At 44.5% G+C, this 18875-nt stretch overlaps 1 protein-coding gene across 4 annotated transcripts in view; it reads left to right on the top strand.

Annotated features, from left to right (window-relative positions):
- Positions 1–6821: 6821 nt before the first annotated feature.
- Positions 6822–18875, top strand: part of ARHGAP32 (Rho GTPase activating protein 32) — a 206474-nt gene continuing 194420 nt past the window's right edge. For 3 of the 4 annotated variants that reach the window (XM_072979029.2, XM_072979027.2, XM_072979028.2), the window contains exon 1: positions 6823–7596. The gene's annotated coding sequence lies outside the window, so the exon portion shown is untranslated. Of the gene's footprint in view, positions 7597–18875 lie in introns of all 4 variants that reach the window. The other variant, XM_072979026.2, reaches the window with a different exon arrangement.

Raw genomic sequence — 18875 nt, 5'->3', positions numbered from 1 at the left:
CAGTATACAAACTTTATTCAGTTTTCTCATTCTTGCAAATTGCGACATGATTGATGATAATGGGATAAGAATGCCCTGTCTCATTTTAGGGTCAAATTTCACTCTAAGAAGACCACCAATTTTCTGCTATTACCAGCTATGGAGACCTTCAAAACTCTCTGCCGAGCAATCAGACTTGCAAATGAAGCCTATAATTACACTTCCATAATCGGTTACAAAACAAAACCAACTTTGTAGTGCGTGGCAAGCTCAGGCTTGATAAACAGATGCCTTCTGAATCTTAAGGGAGTTTTTGCTTCTAATGACATGCTAACTGTATATACAAAATGTATATTAGTTTCAAGGTCCCCCCCCCCTTCCCACACATGTTCCAGTGGGAAAATCAAAGGTTAGTGAATATTTACAGATCTTGACAAGAACAAAAGCATATTTTCTTAAGGTGACTTAAGATTTAAACAACACAGTATGTTGAGGGAGGAGCTCCCGTTTCCCACGGAATAAGCACAATATCCCAAGCATTTCTCAAGGGGATGAAGCTTGGACTGCTCTGGATGCTGTATTTATGTCCCTGTGAATGACATCCTTGAGAAAATGACTCCGAATCCTGCATTTTAGATCTGAAACCAGGAGGACATAAAGGCAATGTGAAGGAATGAGAAATGAGACTGCAGGAATTGTAGCCGCCTGCTATGCTCATGCCCATTAAGGGAAACTTCCCTCCAATAAGCATGTAGCTAGATGCACACTGTGGATGCACAGTTACTATCCTTCCATTGCATCCCAGTGGGGTATCTCAAGATGATTTCTCCCTTGTGGCAAATACGTCTTGGCTATCAGGCAAAAAAACAAACAAAAACAGAAGAACAACAACATCATCAACAAAAAAAGACAGGAAGAAGTGGACCGGTCCACAACAATCCACATGAAAATATAGCTGTCGGTCTTTAAGGTATCACAAGGTTTTTGCGGTTTTTTTAAATGTTTCTTTTAGTTTTTGCTAGATATGCTGGCACAGACTAACATAGCTACCGTGTTTCCCCGAAAATAAGACAGGGTCTTATATTAATTTTTGCTCCAAAAACACATTAGGGCTTATTTTCAAGGCATGTTTTATTTTATAGTCATGTCATCTTCTGGTTGCTGCACGATGGTGGAGGGTGGGATTTCACTTAACTTATTTTTGGGGTAGGGCTTATATTATGAGCTCCCCGAAAAATCCTACTAGGGCTTATTTTCAGGTTATGTCTTATTTTCAGGGAAACAGGGTACCTCTTCTAAAATGACAACTATCTTCTAGCCAAAGGTGGGCACGTGAAATTGAATCTTTTCCCTACAAGAACACCCAGCGTAAAGGGAAAGGGTTCCAACCACGCTGAGCTATGCTCTCTATGTAATCTTGCTATTTGTTTCTGATGGAGAGGCCATCATAGAGATTCAACATTTAATCTATATAGAGATCTCTATCTGGATCATGGCCACTGGTCCCGTCACCTCCTGGGAAACAGAAGGGGAAGATATGGAGGCATTGACAAATTTTACTTTCTTGGGCTCCATGATCACTGCAGATGCAGACAGCAGCCACGAAATTAACAGACACCTGCTTCTTGGGAGGAAAGCGATGACAAACCTTGACAGCATCTTAAAAACCAGAGACATCACCTTGCCAACAAAAGTCCAAATAGTCAAAGCTATGGTTTTTCCTGTAGTGATGTATGGAAGTGAGAGCTGGACAATAAAGAAAGCTGACCGCCGAAGAATTGATGCCTTTGAATTGTGGTGCTGGAGGAGGCTCTTGAGAGTCCCCTGGATGCAAAGAGAACAAACCTATCAATTCTAAAGGAAATCAAACCTCAGTGCTCACTGGAAGGACAGATCCTGAAGCTGAGGCTCCAGTACTTTGGCCATCTCATGAGAAGAGAAGACTCCTTGAAAAAGACCTTGATGTTAGGAAAGTGTGAAGGCAAGAGGAGAAAGGGGATGACAGAGGACGAGATGGTTGGACAGTGTCATCGAAGCAACCAACATGAATTTGACCCAGCTCCGGGAGGCAGTAGAAGACAGGAAGGCCTGGTGTGCTCTGGTCCATGGGGTCACGAAGAGTTGGACACGACTGAACAACAACAACATCTGGGCACTAATAATCACATGAGCTTATAGTACAGGTGAGATGTACGTTTATTGCACCAGTAGGAAACAGACTAGACTTCTTTCCTTCTTAGTTCATTCCCCCCCACCTGTTTGTTTCAAAGATGCTTTGATATGATGGAAGCATTATTATTTTTTATCTCCAGATCACCACTTTCGTACAAAGAGCTGAAGGCACGTCACATGGATCTTCTCCTTCCCACTTTATACTCATAACAACTGTGAGGAAGGTCATGCTGAAACATGCTCATCCAATGAGGTTAGGGGCAGAGCGGGGATTTGAATTCAGATCTCCTCTGTCTTAATACTATATTTTTAACCACTGTAGAACATGGCATGACTTAAATCTCTACACCAAGTATGTGGAGGTCAGGACAAACTCAAGTGTCTTCCAGCACGTTAGAGAGCAAAAAAGGGGGAATATGTGCCTCTTAACATATATTGTCAGCTCATCATAACTTCTCTTAATGTCTCGACATAGGAACTTACCTGGCTGGGAGATACAATGATCATGGAGTTAAAGGCTCAGTAACTGGTCTCGTAAATGCTAGCACATTATTCTCCTTAAACTTTCCATTCCCTGACACTTAATTCTGTTTACAAGGGAATTTTTGTGGGAGTTGCCCAAATCCATTATTTCCACATTTAAAAATGTTGAGCTTGAGAAAAACACTTCAATAACATATTTTAGTTTATTTTTGAAACCCCAGGGTGTTTTGCAGGCTAGAAACCATGAGCAGTTGAAAGGAATATAAGCTGCTTTACTTGGGAGAATGTCCATTACTGCACTCCAAATAAACATGTTTAGGATCAGACTGCTAGACAGCGATCCTAGACAGCTTTAATCAAGAGTAGCAGTCTAATATTGTGCAGGGATCAATGGCTTTACGGCACATCCTACTTTGAATTGGATCTTCAGTTGTAAATCTGATTGACAATGAACTTATTTTCTGATACTCCGAGCCTATCTGAGCAGCAAAAATCATGCATATGTTATTTCTTTACGGAGGCTGATCATAGAACAGTTTTGAATAAGGAATTAAGGCATGATCTTCAGCTATGTATAAAATGGGAGATCTGTTACCAACTTTAGTTTTTGTTCAGGTTGATAGAAGATCTGCTGGCCAGGGTAGAAAGGTAGGCAGTACACCTTTTGTGACTGAAATCCCCTCCACCCCTTCCTTGTAGGGCCAACAAAGGTAAAGGTAAAGGTAAAGGTTCCCCTTGACAATTTTTGTCCAGTCGTGTTCGACTCTAGGGGGTGGTGCTCATCCCCGCTTCCAAGCCATAGAGCCAGCATTTTGTCCGAAGACAATCTTCCGTGGTCACATGGCCAGTGCGACTTAGACACGGAATGCTGTTACCTTCCCACCGAGGTGGTCCCTATTTATCTACTTGCATTTGCATGCTTTCGAACCGCTAGGTTGGCAGGAGCTGGGACAAATGACGGGCGCTCACTCCGTCACGTGGATTCGATCTTATGACTGGTTGGTCTTCTGACCCTGCAGCACAGGCTTCTGTGGTTTAGCCCGCAGCGCCACCACGTCCCTGGGCCAACGAAGAGGTAATTTGATATGGACATGATTGGGGAAAGGCTGGCAGTTTATTGCTTCCCTGGGAATTATCACCTTTGAACACAGCAAGTCTTATTACTGGGAGAAATAATCATAAGCTTAAGAATTGTGGGCACTGTAGTCCAAAAAAAATCAGATCTGCCATGTCTCTACCATATGTACCATGTTCCAAAGGTGTGCTAAATTTGGTCTGTGCCAGCAAAAAATGTTATGTTATAGCATGAGTGTTTGTGAACTGTAGCCTTAAAGGCACTTTTACTATTATACAAACTTTTCTGTACTATAGGACGCACTTGATGAAAGTTGCAACAGCACCTTAATGTACAGACTACAATACATCTGTTGGGTTTTAAGATCCTATGCAACTTTTACTGTCAAAATGTGGATGTTGTTCTTTAAGACTATGGGGGCCTGAGAACAGGAAAACTTGAGATTTCCACAACGAGGGTATTTGTGACACCTTTACAATTCTTTGTGGTCCACAAAACACACAACACATTAACCTTTAAAGGTTCCACAATACTCCCGGCTTCTTTAGTCAGGGGTGTTAGGTAAGGTTGAACAACTAAGGCTTTGCCTCAGGGCGCCAACATTTAAGAGGGCAGCAAAGTCTAGAAGTGTGGGTGCAGTTACACTAATGAAATAAACTGGGTGATGGGTCAGGGCTTTTGAAATTGGTTTAAAGTCACATGATTTTTGTATTAGTGTCTGCATCCTCTTGGGAAATCTTTTAACCTCTTTTTAAGCTGTGTTGTATATTGGTCACGGAGGTTACAAAGGCTTTTATGATTGCTGCATTTGAGGCTTTGTCTGTTACCGGTGTGTCCACCCTTGCATGGGCTGCCTCTTACAGCCCTTAACTGTTGCTGTGGTGTCATTTCTACTAATTTTATAATTATTGTTATTTCTTGCAGTTTGGTATAGTGCTAGAATAATGTGACTGGTAGAAAAAAATAATAAACCAAGGTTTCCCTGGAGCCACCGCTTCACACAGAGGGCGGAACACAGACACAGACACACACACAAGGGGAGGGGCTGAAATTGACCAGAGACACTATAATGGCCGATAAACACTGTTTACTAGGGTTGCCAAGGAGGGAGACACAGAGGGGACTGAAATTGACCAGAGACACTATAATGGCCGAGAAACACTGTTTACTAGGCTTGCCAAGGAGGGAGACACAGAGGGGACTGAAATTGACCAGAGACACTATAATGGACCAGAGACACTATTGATTAGGCTTGCCAAAAAGGGAGACACAGAGGGGGCTGAAATTGACCAGAGACACTATAATGGACCAGAGACACTATTGATTAGGCTTGCCAAAAAGGGAGACACAGAGGGGGCTGAAATTGACCAGAGACACTATAATGGCCGAGAAACACTGTTTACTAGGCTTGCCAAGGAGGGAGACACAGAGGGGACTGAAATTGACCAGAGACACTATAATGGACCAGAGACACTATTGATTAGGCTTGCCAAAAAGGGAGACACAGAGGGGGCTGAAATTGACCAGAGACACTATAATGGCCAATAAACACTGTTTACTAGGCTTGCCAAGGAGGGAGACACAGAGGGGGCTGAAATTGACCAGAGACACTATAATGGACCAGAGACACTATTGATTAGGCTTGCCAAAAAGGGAGACACAGAGGGGGCTGAAATTGACCAGAGACACTATAATGGCCAATAAACACTGTTTACTAGGCTTGCCAAGGAGGGAGACACAGAGGGGACTGAAATTGACCAGAGACACTATAATGGCCAATAAACACTGTTTACTAGGCTTGCCAAAAAGGGAGACACAGAGGGGGCTGAAATTGACCAGAGACACTATAATGGCCGAGAAACACTGTTTACTAGGCTTGCCAAGGAGGGAGACACAGAGGGGACTGAAATTGACCAGAGACACTATAATGGACCAGAGACACTATTGATTAGGCTTGCCAAAAAGGGAGACACAGAGGGGGCTGAAATTGACCAGAGACACTATAATGGCCAATAAACACTGTTTACTAGGCTTGCCAAGGAGGGAGACACAGAGGGGACTGAAATTGACCAGAGACACTATAATGGACCAGAGACACTATTGATTAGGCTTGCCAAAAAGGGAGACACAGAGGGGGCTGAAATTGACCAGAGACACTATAATGGCCGATAAACACTGTTTACTAGGCTTGCCAAGGAGGGAGACACAGAGGGGGCTGAAATTGACCAGAGACACTATAATGGCCGAGAAACACTGTTTACTAGGGTTGCCAAGGAGGGAGACACAGAGGGGACTGAAATTGACCAGAGACACTATAATGGACCAGAGACACTATTGATTAGGCTTGCCAAAAAGGGAGACACAGAGGGGGCTGAAATTGACCAGAGACACTATAATGGCCGATAAACACTGTTTACCAGGCTTGCCAAGGAGGGAGACACAGAGGGGACTGAAATTGACCAGAGACGCTGAAATTGACCAGAGACACTATTGATTAGGCTTGCCAAAAAGGGAGACACAGAGGGGGGGCTGAAATTGACCAGAAAATGTATGCTTCCAAATAAAGTGAAAAGTTTAAAAGTTGGGGAAAGTTGCCATTTCCTTCCCCAGCACTCACCCCGAGATTTGCTTTCACATTTCAGCACCCCCACCCCTAAATTCTACACAAAACGTCAGAGCGGGTGATACCTTTCCTTGGGCCCCTAAAAATTCCACAGAAGGCTAGCTTTCCTGGCTAAGCCCCCCCCTCCTCATCCTCCAGGCTTTGTGCGCCCTGGGGAAAAGCCCCAACCGGCCCCCTTCCTGCTTCCCTCCCCGGCTCTTCCAACCCCCCCCCCCACGCCTGGGAACAAGAGGTGCTCCCGAAAACCCAGATCACGGTGGAGGAGCGGAAGCAAGGGGGCGCTTCTTCCCTCTCTTCCTCCCCCACCCCAAACCTTTCCTCTCCCCGTGGATATGCCTTCCCTCCTCATCATCACCTCCACCCCACTCACCCCCCCCCGCCCGCCTTGAAGGCAGCCGGGGAGGAGCCTGGCCAGCGCGCATGGGCCTGGCGCCCGGCTCGCCTCGTTGCGGCTTGGCTTCCTTTTTTTTCCCCAACCCCCCCTCCCCAAAAAATCCCTTGGAAACAGCCGCCGGGCGGCTTTTGCACCGAGAGCCTTCCCTCCACGGCCGCCTGGCCCCTTTTGTGCCCCTGGGGAGGGCCTGGGCGGGAGAGCCCGGGAGGAGACCCCCCCCCCCCCCCGCGTACGAGGGGAGCGCTTGCTAAGGAGAAAAGAAGCAGGGGCGGGCGGGCAAGCGGCGGCGGCGCCCTTTCTCTTTCTCCTCCTCCTCCGCGTCCTCCATTCGGCGTTGCCTTCGTTCTTTCTCTCTCCTTCCCCGCCTCCTCAGCTGCCCGCCCTCCTGCCTCCCCGGACGAGCCCCCTTCCAGAGTGCGGGAGCGCGGGTGGGTGTGCGGGCTGGATTGGTGTCTCTTTCTCTCGCTTTCTCTCTCCTCCGCTGCTTTCCGCAGCTCGCTCGCTCGGGGCCGGCGGGAGCGAGAGCGCGGAGGAGGCGGAGGCGCGCCGGGGCGGGCTGCTCGGGGGCGGCCGCCCGGAGGAGGCGAGGCTGTGGAGAAGGGCGCCGGTTTGGAGTAGCGGGGAGGGGGGAGAGAGAGAGACGCGCGCGCGCCAGGGAAGGGCAGGAGGAGGAGGAGGAGGAAGACGCCCAGCCTTCCTCTCTCTTCCCCCCCCCCCGCACGAAGGACGGCTGAAGAGGCCGAAGGGGAGGGACGAGCCCCCGCCCCCGCTCCAAAGGGCCGCGTCGGCGGGGAAGGAGCGAGCCAGCCAGCCCTCGGAGGGACGAGCCGGGCTGCGGAGGCGCCGTCCTCGCCCTCGGAGGAGAAGAAGGTGAGCGCGCTCGTTCGCTGGCTTGCACGCCGCGGGGGCGAGGCCGGGGGGGGGAAGCGGCGGCGGTGGTTCGAGGTCTCTGTGTGTGTGTTTGGAGAGGGTGTATTTTTTTTTTGGGGGGGGGAGATGATGCCTCCCACCCAGGAGTGATGGGAGGGCACGGGGGGAAGGTTCTGGCGCAGTGGAGGTTGAGCCTCGGGTCCTCCACGCGCTGACACGGGTGCAGCCCCCTCGTTGGGACGGAGGGCGGAGTCGACCCGCATCCTTGGTCCCTCCGGCGGGGTGCAACCGCGGCATCGGGGGAGGCCAGACGTGGCCCAGAGGTAGGGGGGCCGTTGTGGGTCCCCGGGGTTTGTGTGACGGGGAGGAGGGGGCTGGCGATTACGCACCAACACGCGGCCCCAGCGTTTGTGCTGGCGGCGGCAAGCGTTGCGAGCTAAGAAGAGCTTTGCAGAGGCGGGAGTGAGACCCCCGACGAGGCTGCGATCCTGCCCCCCTTTACCGGGGAGGAAGGCGGACGCTGAAGAGGCGTGCGCGGCGGCGGGGGTTCTGATCCTGCACGTGCTTCTACCTGGGGAAGAGGTGCTGGAACTGGGTTGGAAAAAGAGGGGGGGGGGCGGTTGGCACACCGGCCGGGATCTGGGTCACTTGCGGGGCTCATTGGTGTGTCATCGTCCCTGGGGCGGGGGGGATCTGGTTGTGCAGCAGCACCAGAGAGCTGTTTCCCACAGCGGGGACCTTGCCGCACAGGGAGATGGTGGAAAGGATCGCTCTGGGAATGTGTCTCCCAGGACGCCACTGGCCAGCTGCAATCCTGAGCCTGCTTTCCTGGGAGTAAGCCCAGTGCTGTACGGTGGGGCTTGCCTCCGAGTAGATGTGTGTAATCTTGGATAGGCAGAGGGGGCTCCCTGCAGGTCAGTAGAGGATCTGGGGTGCGAGAGAGACACAATCCTCCGAGTGTTGCTTTAAGGTTACCATGGAGTGCTAAGGATTGCCAAAATCCTGTACAGCTCTTTTGTCTGGTTGTTTGAGAGGAATGCCTTTGTTTGTTCACCTCCGTTGAGGTTGCATCAAAGGGCTTTTTTGACCTCTGATACTCTCCAGCATGAGTTGGCAACCTGGGGCTTTGGAGCTGTCACTGGACTCTCCTTCCCATTAGACGCGGACAACATCTAGCCAGTGCCGAGCAATGATGACAAGGACAGTTTGATCAACCTCTTTGAGGGCCATGGGTTGCCAACCCCTGCGGTTGACAGAGGTTCCGATCCAGGCTGGTCCCAAGTATGTTTATTACCATGTGCGGTGGAGTCGAGTCAGGTTGATTTCTGAGCAGGTCTTCCTTGGAGTCGTTGGCATACAGTCTCATCATGCCCGCGTAGTTGATGTGGATGAGACGTTTCGGACTTGTATTAACTGAAGAACAAGAGCTCTTTAAATGTGTAAGCATTTCTTTTGCAAAACTGGGGTCAGAATGTGGCTGTAGGTACTGGAGTCAGGATACAAAAATCGGCTAGTTGATGTGTTTGAAGTTTTTAAGCAAAGGCATGGATAGTCACCAATATGGGCATACTGCAGTAGAGGACATTGGCACCCACAGGACTTTTCGTAGACCGTCTTTGAGGTGCCTTCTGAATCTGACTATTCTTCTCCTAACCTGCAATAAGTAAAAGAAGGTCCTTTTGCCCCCAAATACAAAAATTGGGATGCATCTGTTCTATTTTTTGGGTTCCACAGAATCATCTATGGATATTTTTTTGGGGTGGTTGGAATGGCTTCATATTCCATGGAGATCTGGTAAGGAATGTTAAGATGTCTGTTCCAGAGTCCAACAGGGGAAAAAAAAGATGAGTAGGTTTGTTTGTATGGTTCCCTGTGAATTTGGGATTGGCTGAATTCCTGCAAAAATTTTGGGGCAGGTAGAGTGGAGAGAAGCAGTGTTCTGTGGGGATCTCTGGAATTGTGACGCAGGCTTTTGCTTCTTAAGATGCGTGTCCTTTTGTGTTGCGCCTAATGATGTGGGTGCTTGTCCGGCTTGACACTTAGGCGTTTTTGTCTGGATTGTAATTAGGGCTTCTGTAGCACCCATGGAGAGTAATTGAAATAAGGGAATGGTTTTAAACAGAACGGCTTTAAAAGGACATCCCTGTGGTGTGCTAACTGCCAGGAGGTCTCCCAGATGTTTTTTTTTTTTGTGCAGCTCAGGTAAGGGTTAAACAACAGGGACTGGAGGGGAAAGGAGAGGCATTTTGGAATGTGCACATAAAGCTATAAAATATGTTTATGGCTTGTGCTGTGACAGTCCTTTACAGCTATGTGTGTGACAGTGGATGCTGCCGTGTACAGAGGTTACGAAACATGTGCCCCTTCTCTGCCTTCACTCATTGTCTTCCAATTAAGTGAATAGAATGAAAAGCCCTGGACTGGTTTTGCTTGAAATCTATTACGTTCTTTGTTCTTTTTGAAACTGAAAATAATAAGAGCTCCAATATAATTCGAGGGATAAATCAGCGTGTTTATGTTAATGAATCACTAAATGTTTCCACTGCTTTCTAAACAGGCCTGTTTCTCTCTTTCTCTCTCTCTCCTCAAAGTGTTTGACCTGCACACCTTTGTTTATTTTAGGTTATGCCACTATATCTTTTTGTTTAAAAATAGATGTTCAACCGGCCAGCATTGCTTCCTCTTTTTCTGATTGGGGAGAAAAGGTTAAATGTGTATTAGCTGTTAGTTCAAAAAGAGTCATGTAGTTCGTGGGCCATTTTGTATCTCTGATTTACCCACACAAAAGGGATTTATTTAATGTTGATTATTTTAAGATGAAGTAAAACTATAATGTATGGTTTCTGTGTGTATATGTGTGTTTTTTTTTAATTGGAAAAACTGAGACCTAGTTACACTGGTGCAGTTCCAACTGTTAATGCAGTTCATAGCTGTTTTGTTTGGCAAAGTAAATAATGCACAACTTGTTACCTCCGTTTTTTCTTTTGCATTTTTAATGTGCTCGGTGTGATGTGTTTCAAACCAGCTTGTTGACCTCCCTGCCATATTTTGGCCATAACGTGCTGACAGCTGGGTAGCTCGGTGGCTTAGGTTGGGAGTTCGATTCCCCACTGTGCCTCCTTGGCAGGGGCTGGACTTGATGATCTAAAGGGTCCCTTCCAATTCTGCAATTCTAGGATTGTTCCAGGAATAGATGTCATTATGTTATTTTGCATTTTGAGAAACTCTGAAGGTTTTGAGACACTTCCCCCCAGCCTGGTGGCCTTGTTTTGGACTGCAACTCCTATCAGTCACAGCCTGCAAAGCTGTTGGCCAATGACAAAGAGAGTTTCAGTCCAAAATTTTACAGAGAAACGAGGTAAGTCGCAGATGCATGAACAGGACGACGGTTCAGCCTGTATGGTGTGTCTTTTAGTGGCTTTGATTTGTTACTTAGTATTCACTAGTTGCCTGCTCCATTGGGAACTTGGTTTGACTTCTAGACATCCCAGCTTTTGAAGGGCAATCTAATCATATTAGGCTTCAACATCCATTGTCGTAAAACGAGCTGAAGCTTGTGTTTTGTGTCAAGTTCTCTAATATACCTGCTGGCCAGACTTGCTGCTAGGTTTGGTATTTTGGAAACGTGTCTGAGGCACCAATATATTGAATGAAATGCAGGCAATAGGATGGGGCGAGGCCCTCCATATGTTGCTGGATTGCAACGCCCAGAATTTGTCCCCAGTGTCCCTGCATCGCTGGGTCGGCTGCCGGTCACTGCAGTCTGCCAAACTGTAGAAGGCTATGCTTTGCCTGCCTTTGGTTTTATGGCAATGCCTTTTGAGATTAGGAACAGGATTCGCGCTCCGGAACTTCACCTCCTGCTCTTCTGCCATGTATTTTACAATACAGTCCTAAACATATTTATGCAGAAGTGAAGTACATCATGTTTGCTCTCTGTGGGATATCCAGAGAAGTGTAAAACTGCAGTCTTACAAGGACATCATTTTGGCCAGAAACTTGTCAGGATGAATCTTAACCTAGAAATTAGATTTGTTCCATATAGGGATAGCACTTAAAAAATAGAAATGGCAAGTGAAAAGTTCACTTCTGTTACACAGGCCGCAACTATGTGCCCCTCATTCTTCACTGTAGGAGTCAAATTTGTGTAAATGATTTCTACATAGCTAAGCATAAAGAACTTCAGAAGCTGCACAAGAGTTAACTCCTATGGTGGATTTTCCTGCACAGATCTATAGTTATGGGAGGCCCACTTTCCTTGTTTGGAGGGCAAACATTTACTTGTGTATATCATGTACGACCTCAAAATTTTCATAAAAGAGGGTACCATAGATATTGAAATATTCCTATTAGGTGCTACAGCAGGGGGGATTTGATTTTAGTATACCCTAAATCAAATTGATTTAAATCACAATTTATATTCTAAAAATTGGGTTTTTTTTACAGTTTAAATAAAAATGAATTTTTAAATTTTAATTGGGATTTAAATCAATCTTTTCAAAAATGTTTGATTTTTATCCACCGCGTTATATAGTCGTGGGTTCATATCTGAGCTTTTTGTGATTGTGTTAAGGAAAGACGATTATTCCTTTTTTAGGATATATAATGAATGGGGTTCAGTGATTCTAAAACTATGAAGCATTCTAAGCATCCTTGAATTATGATATTCAGGATTTTGATGTGAGGTAGATATATGGAAGTGAGTTGAAATATGACTGTTTTGAGAATGAAATAGTTTGACAAACTAATTGTTTGTGTGCTTTGGCAAGCCACTTTTGATTGGGAGAACCTTTGACAAACCATATTGGTATAGATCGTTTACCTTTTCTTCTTCAAAAAACAAGAATTTAACGTAGTTTCACATTAAACCAAAATGTAAAGAATGCATATGAAGAGGGGAGCCACCGAACAGAAAATAAAACCTGATTTGTATTCTCGAAGGCTTTCACGGCTGGGATCTGATGGTTGTTGTGGGTTTTTCGGGCTCTTTGGCCATGTTCTGAAGGTTGTTCTTCCTGACGTTTCACCAGTCTCTGTGGCCGGCATCTTCAGAGGAGTGGAGTAGGAACTCCAGAGCATGAACAGAGTTCCAACAACCAAAACCTGATTTTTTGCTTAGTGTCATAGCCGCACTAGAATAAGTCCGTGCTGTTAGTATCCGGTGAGTCAACTTCTCTGTAAGCTCCATTGATTCAGTCGGCCTACTCTAGTGTGTGATGACTAGGCTAAGTGATGGGATTTCTCCCTGAGTGGTCAAGCTGATGATGGATCTAAGCAGGGGCGGTATCAGCAGGAGGATATTTCTCCCTCTTCAGAAAATGTTTTTGCAACTCATCCTTTGTTTTTGGAAGGGAAATCACTGTTGTAATGTCTTCTGAATTTTTTGTGCTGCATAACCTTCTGTGTAATTCTCGAGGGACCGAAGTGTTCTTTTATGAAGGTTGTTTGTTTCAGTAACTGACCTTTAGGGATAACGTGAAAAAAATAAATACAACCTGCCTGTTCATTCTAGTCCCTAAATTGAAGAGCAGCTTGATCCTGTATTTGAGAGGAGTGGAACATTTGTCCCTTACGGATGTTGGACTGCAAGAACCATCTGCCCTAGCGAGCCATAGCCAGGGGTGAAGGATGATGGGAACTGCAGTCCAGCAAGATGTAGAAGGCTCTTAAGTTCCTTCCCGAGGGGTGGGCAGCCTGTAGCCTTCCATAGGCTGTTACCCTGTGTTGCATAATGTGACGGCAAGCTTGCGCCCACTCAGCAGCGATACAGCGAGTACATGAACAGCTGTAGAACTGAAAGGTACTGGCGCGGTGCCAACATACGATCCTCATCCTTGGCAACTCTGTTGCTGTGGACCGGTCATCAAGTTGTTCACATGGACGCCCCTTCATTAGCCATGCACAGTCGCAGTGTGGCAGTGTCCGGAGTGCTGTCATATCAACCTGCCTAGTCCATATCTGTTTCCGCCTATGGTGCAAAACTAGGTTGAGAACAAAGGCATTTGTAGCACCCACTATACTGGAAATTCAGAATTCCTAGTGGTCAAAACCTGTGCTTCCAAGTGACTAATATAGTAATAGATTTCTGTCTTCCTGTTTTCACCACAAGAAGCTTAGTGTTTTCTATTAGCCTCGTTGATTACTCTATTATTAATCTGGTTTAAGATTGTACACTTGTGTGAATGCATTTTAAGGAATGCCATATATCATCATTATAATGGCCCTGGCAGCCAGATGGGCAGTACGGAAGTCAAATAAATAAATAAACAAACCTTAGAACTGCCAAACTGGAAGGGACCCTATGGATCATCAAGTCCAGCCCCTGTCAAGGAGTCTCAGTGAGGAATCGAGCTCCCAACCTCTGGCAGTCAGAAATCTAAACTATGTTTCCCAATACTGAAAGTACTGTATGTAGCATTAACTTTCCTGTTGGTTTCTTGAGGCAGTTTAGCAGCATAGTTAAATGTTAAATACCTCGGATTAGCAGCAAAGAAGCCTGCTTAGAATCTTTGCTCTTAACGGAGGAAAAAAAACTGTTTTGCTAGCTTCTTTTATCAACAGCATTCTCAGAAAATAATCCACAGAATCTTTGTGTCCTTTGCATTTAGTCTTGGTGGTGTTACAGACATTGATGCCTTAGTTGCAGTTGGGGTTCGAGAATTAAGGAAAAAAAAAACGTCTGGTCCTTGAACAATTATCCCAATGCTAGCTCTTTTTTAGGACTATAATTAGTTGTCACTTATAAATGGATAGGAAATTGCTTGCGTAATATTTGAGGAGAAAAATGTGTGAGGACTGAGGAAGAGATTGTTAAATATTTCATGATAGTCTGGGTGAGTGGCCGTTGAATCCCAGCTCCTCTGGGACTTGATACCGTTCAAAGGCCAAGAAGGTGAAGCAAGAGGAGTCCTTATTTAAGGTTGCATAACTTCTGTTAAGAGCTTTGGGTGAGAAATAGCCATCAATTTCAGCTCTTAATCTGTAATATGAGGATTGTGCTGCTGTATATTGTGGGACATTAAATGCCTTACATGTGCAGGGACCACCATACAAATGTGAATGATCAATCCAGGCATATTCAGAGGGCTTGTTCAACTAAATCCAGTTGATAGTCACAAGATGAGTAAACTCATTGAATTAATTGCTGAATAATTCAATGGGTACGTAAACACCACTGATTCGGTGTGTTTAGTTGGACTAGGACTTAGGAAGCTTGAGTCTGAATCCCCCATTCAGCTATGGACATTTACTGGGGATGTAGAACTGTTAAAGCTACTCCTTAAATATATTTGTTGTTGTTTAGTTGTTAAGTCGTGTCCGACTCTTCGTGACCCCATGAACCAGAGCACGCCAGGTCCTCCTGTCTTCCACTGCCTCCCGGAGTTGGGTCAAATTCATGTTGGTCGCTTCGATGACACTGTTCATCCATCTGATCCTCTGTCGTCCCCTTCTCCTCTTGCCTTCACACTTTCCCAACATCAAGGTCTTTTCCAGGGAGTCTTCTCTTCTCATGAGATGGCTGGAAAGCCCTGTTAGGAGGTTGCTATATTTTATAGACTACAGCAACATTTCTGGCTGTGTGAATCATGAGAAGTTATGGGTTGTTCTGAAAGAAATGGGCATTCTTCAACATTTTTATTGTTCTGTTGTCTAACCTGTATTATAGACAAGAAGCTACCGTTAGAACATCGTATGGGGAGACAGAATGGTTTTCCATAGGCAAAGATATCAGAGAAGGATGCTTTTTATCCCCTTACCTGTTCAGTCTCTATGCAAAACATATTGTATCGAAAGCTGGACTAGATTCAGATGAAGGAGGAGTGAAAATTGGTAGAAGATCGGCAATTTAAGAAATGCAGATGACGACATCTTTGTGGCAGAAAGCAGAAATGACTGGAAATTTAGAAGACAAAATAAAGACTAAAGGGGAATGACACAACTTTAGTGTTGATAATGATGAAGCTGAAATTGTTAAATACTTTGTATACCTTGGCTCAATCATCAGCCCAAAAATGGAGATTGCAGCCAAGAGATCAGAAGAATACTGAGACTGGGCAGGGTAGCAGTGAAGGAATTAGAAAAGATCATCAGCTGTATGGATGTTTCTCTGGAAACCAAGACCAGCCACACAATTGTATTCCTGATCACTATATATGGGTGTGAACGCTGAACAGTCAAGAAAGCTGATAGGGGGATAAATTGATTTGTTTCAAATATGGTGCTGGATGAAAGCTTTGGGGATACCCCAGACTACCAGAAAGATGAACCACTGGGTTCTAGATCAAATCAAACTTGAACAGTATTTAGAGGCAAAAATGATGAAACTGAGGCTGTCCTACTTGGGCACTTCATGAGAAGGCAAGATTCTCTGGAAAAGAACATAATGCTGGGAAAGATTCAAGGCAGCAGGAAAAAATAACAAATACAAGATGTATTGGCTTCCTAATGGAAGCCACAGCCTTGAGGTTACAAGAGCTAAGCCCGGCTGTTGGAGACAGGATATTCTGGAGATAGTTCATTCGGAGGGTTGGCATATTTCAGAGGTGATTTGATGGCAGATAACAGCAAAAACAGCCTGTTTCTGACATTATAGTCAGTTGGTATTAAGTCTTGAGTGTCAGGCTCATTATGAGCACACCTGCTGTGTTTGACTTGGTGGTTTTGTTTTATCGAGTAACATTTCTGTGCAAATTTTTCCATTCTTTAATACTACCGCGAAATATTTGCAGTCAGTAGGGTCCATGTGCTGCTGTGGTAACAACTTGTTATGTAGTTACCATGATCTAAGATTTACCTAGTTTGGTATTTATGTTATTTCCAAAATTGTGACAAACTTACCCAAACAAAGATACTGTTTTCTTTTTTTTTTCGACCATTGTTAAAATATCCTGGTAGAATTGCCACTTTGTTTACAATGTGGAATGTAGTGCATTAAAGAGGAGTGTAAATAATCTGTAAATATTGTTAAGAAAAGTTACACTTGGTTTCTCTTTTCATTTATGTGTAATATATTAGAAATTTGCTTATCGTTGGTGACTCTGTAAGTGCAATGGATTTGAGAGTCTTCTAGTTAAATGATGCACATGCAGGCCTACGATGTAGAACTCAATTATTGTAATGGCTGCAACTTTATTCCATTGAGAAAAGAAGAACAGAAGGTTGTTTGTTAACTGCCATACAACTGGATACAAAGGCTTGCAATGACCTTTGAGTCTTCCAGGCTGAGCATCTGAAGGGCGAATTGTCTAAAGAATTGGAATAACTGCCAGGAGACAAGAAATCTGCTTTTCTCTCCCTTTGCGTATACTTGTTTTAAGGCTCTTATTAAAATATGTTAATAGCAGAACTTCTTCCTTGGACAGAATGAATGTCCCTTTAATCAACAGAATCCTAAATTGATTTTTTTTCTTCTCTTGAAAGCACGCTGGTTTCAGTAAGAAGCTGCTTTGAGTTGTTTGAGGATCTGTGCTCAGGCAAGAGATTTAAAACAAATTTTTTTTTTTTGGGGGGGGGGGTAAAAATGTCCTGCCATTCTGAGTTGGTTCACGTCCAAGCTAGAGAGCAGTAGGCAAAGTCAGTGCATGTCTTCCTGTTATGTGAACTTCAGGTCAAATTTCTTTGACCCAACACCTTTTCAAAATAGTGAGCCAAATTCAGCTAGGAAGTAAGTTTGGGACCAAGCCACTGGAAGTGGTATTTTAATTCACACAATGTCTAATAGTCTTGCAATATAGATAAAATCTTCATAGTGGAGGCCAGATTGTAGACTCTGTAGAAGCACTGGATGAGGCCAGATTGACACCCTCATTATTCACATTTTGATGTTCTATTAGATCTCCTAATTATCTTGCATTTCCTATTAGTCCTTTGCTGTGTTCTTAATTTATTTTGTCATTGTAGAGTTGATAGGTTAGTCTTTATTCTTAAGCCATGGGCAGGAGTAATGCTTAACTCCAAAATTTCAGAGTGAGGGTAGCTTCCCCTCTAGGCTTGTGAGTAGCTTCTGAAATCTTTTCCTTGAAAGATCAAAGATATTTTAAAGAAGTTTTAATCACCTGGTTTGTGTGTTGATTGCTGCAATCAGAACCATCAATTTCCTGTGAAGAAACTTCTGTTGTTTTCAGTTACTTATGTGAGATGCAGGGTACAGTAATTCCAGAAAGTAAGTCCTAACAACCTATAGTCTTTGAAGACTTGTGAGGCCTTAGAAAGACTTTCCACCAGTAGCCTTGTGGACCTTTGGGCTAAACTTAATAAAAACACACACACACACACACACACACACACACACACACACACAAAGTGGAACAAAATAGTACAAACATACCAACAGAAGGCTACAAAACAGAAAAATGTTGTTACCAATAACTGATGTGCAAATTTATGCAGCCATTAGTCATGCATTTTCTTTGATCTCTGAATCAGTTGTATTTAATAAAGTCTGCATAACTTTGTGAAGATATCTACCGTGTTTTGTAAGTCATTACAGATATTTGTTGTCTCAAAGAAATATTGCTATAGTAGCAAGACTTGATTTGCATAAAGTTACTTTAGCAGAGCGTGAACAGAAGTAACATTAAGGGGCTGAACAAAAGAAAAAGTCACCCCGTTAACTGTGGTGGCTGTAATTACTGGATAATAGCAAGATGTGGTCATATGTACATTATACAATTATTTGCATCTTGATTTTGAAGGTGCATATTGATCTGAAAGTTTCAGATCATTTGGTTAAATGATGCATACGCAAGCATTATGAGGGCCATAATGTCTTTTAAAATCGGGCCAAAGTATTAACGTAAGCCTGATTTTGATAAATTTGAAGGTTCAGCATTCTGCTGCAGAAAAAGGCTTGGCGCAGGTATCAGGAAAATAGCTAGATAGTGAGCTGGAAGGATATACAAGTACAAAATAAAGTGAGGCTGATTGTGTGTAAATCTTTGTGTATTAAAGGGTTGTAAATATAAGAAATGGAAAGTCAAGAACAAAAAGGTCCTTAGCGGGTGCTCAGAAGACATCTCTTTATATGATGTCTTTAAATCAGCGCTCCTTGAATCATTGCATGTCTTGATTTGGATTTTAGGCAGAACCTTATGAAAGGCAGATGTTTAACCAGTGGGGTATGCAGGCATCTATCCGAAGAACTATAGTAAATGTAATTCAAGAACTGTAATTTTTGTGTGTGTGAAGACACTCTTGGCTAGACCATTAAAATGTACACTAAGGTCATAGAAGCATCAGAATGGATGACTGCCAGGAGTGTTGTGAAGCCTGTAAGGACA

The sequence above is a fragment of the Pogona vitticeps genome, chromosome 8, assembly GCF_051106095.1.
Source record: "Pogona vitticeps strain Pit_001003342236 chromosome 8, PviZW2.1, whole genome shotgun sequence".
NCBI classification, from domain to species: Eukaryota; Metazoa; Chordata; class Lepidosauria; order Squamata; family Agamidae; genus Pogona; species Pogona vitticeps.
This window is presented reverse-complemented; position numbering and strand designations above follow the sequence as displayed.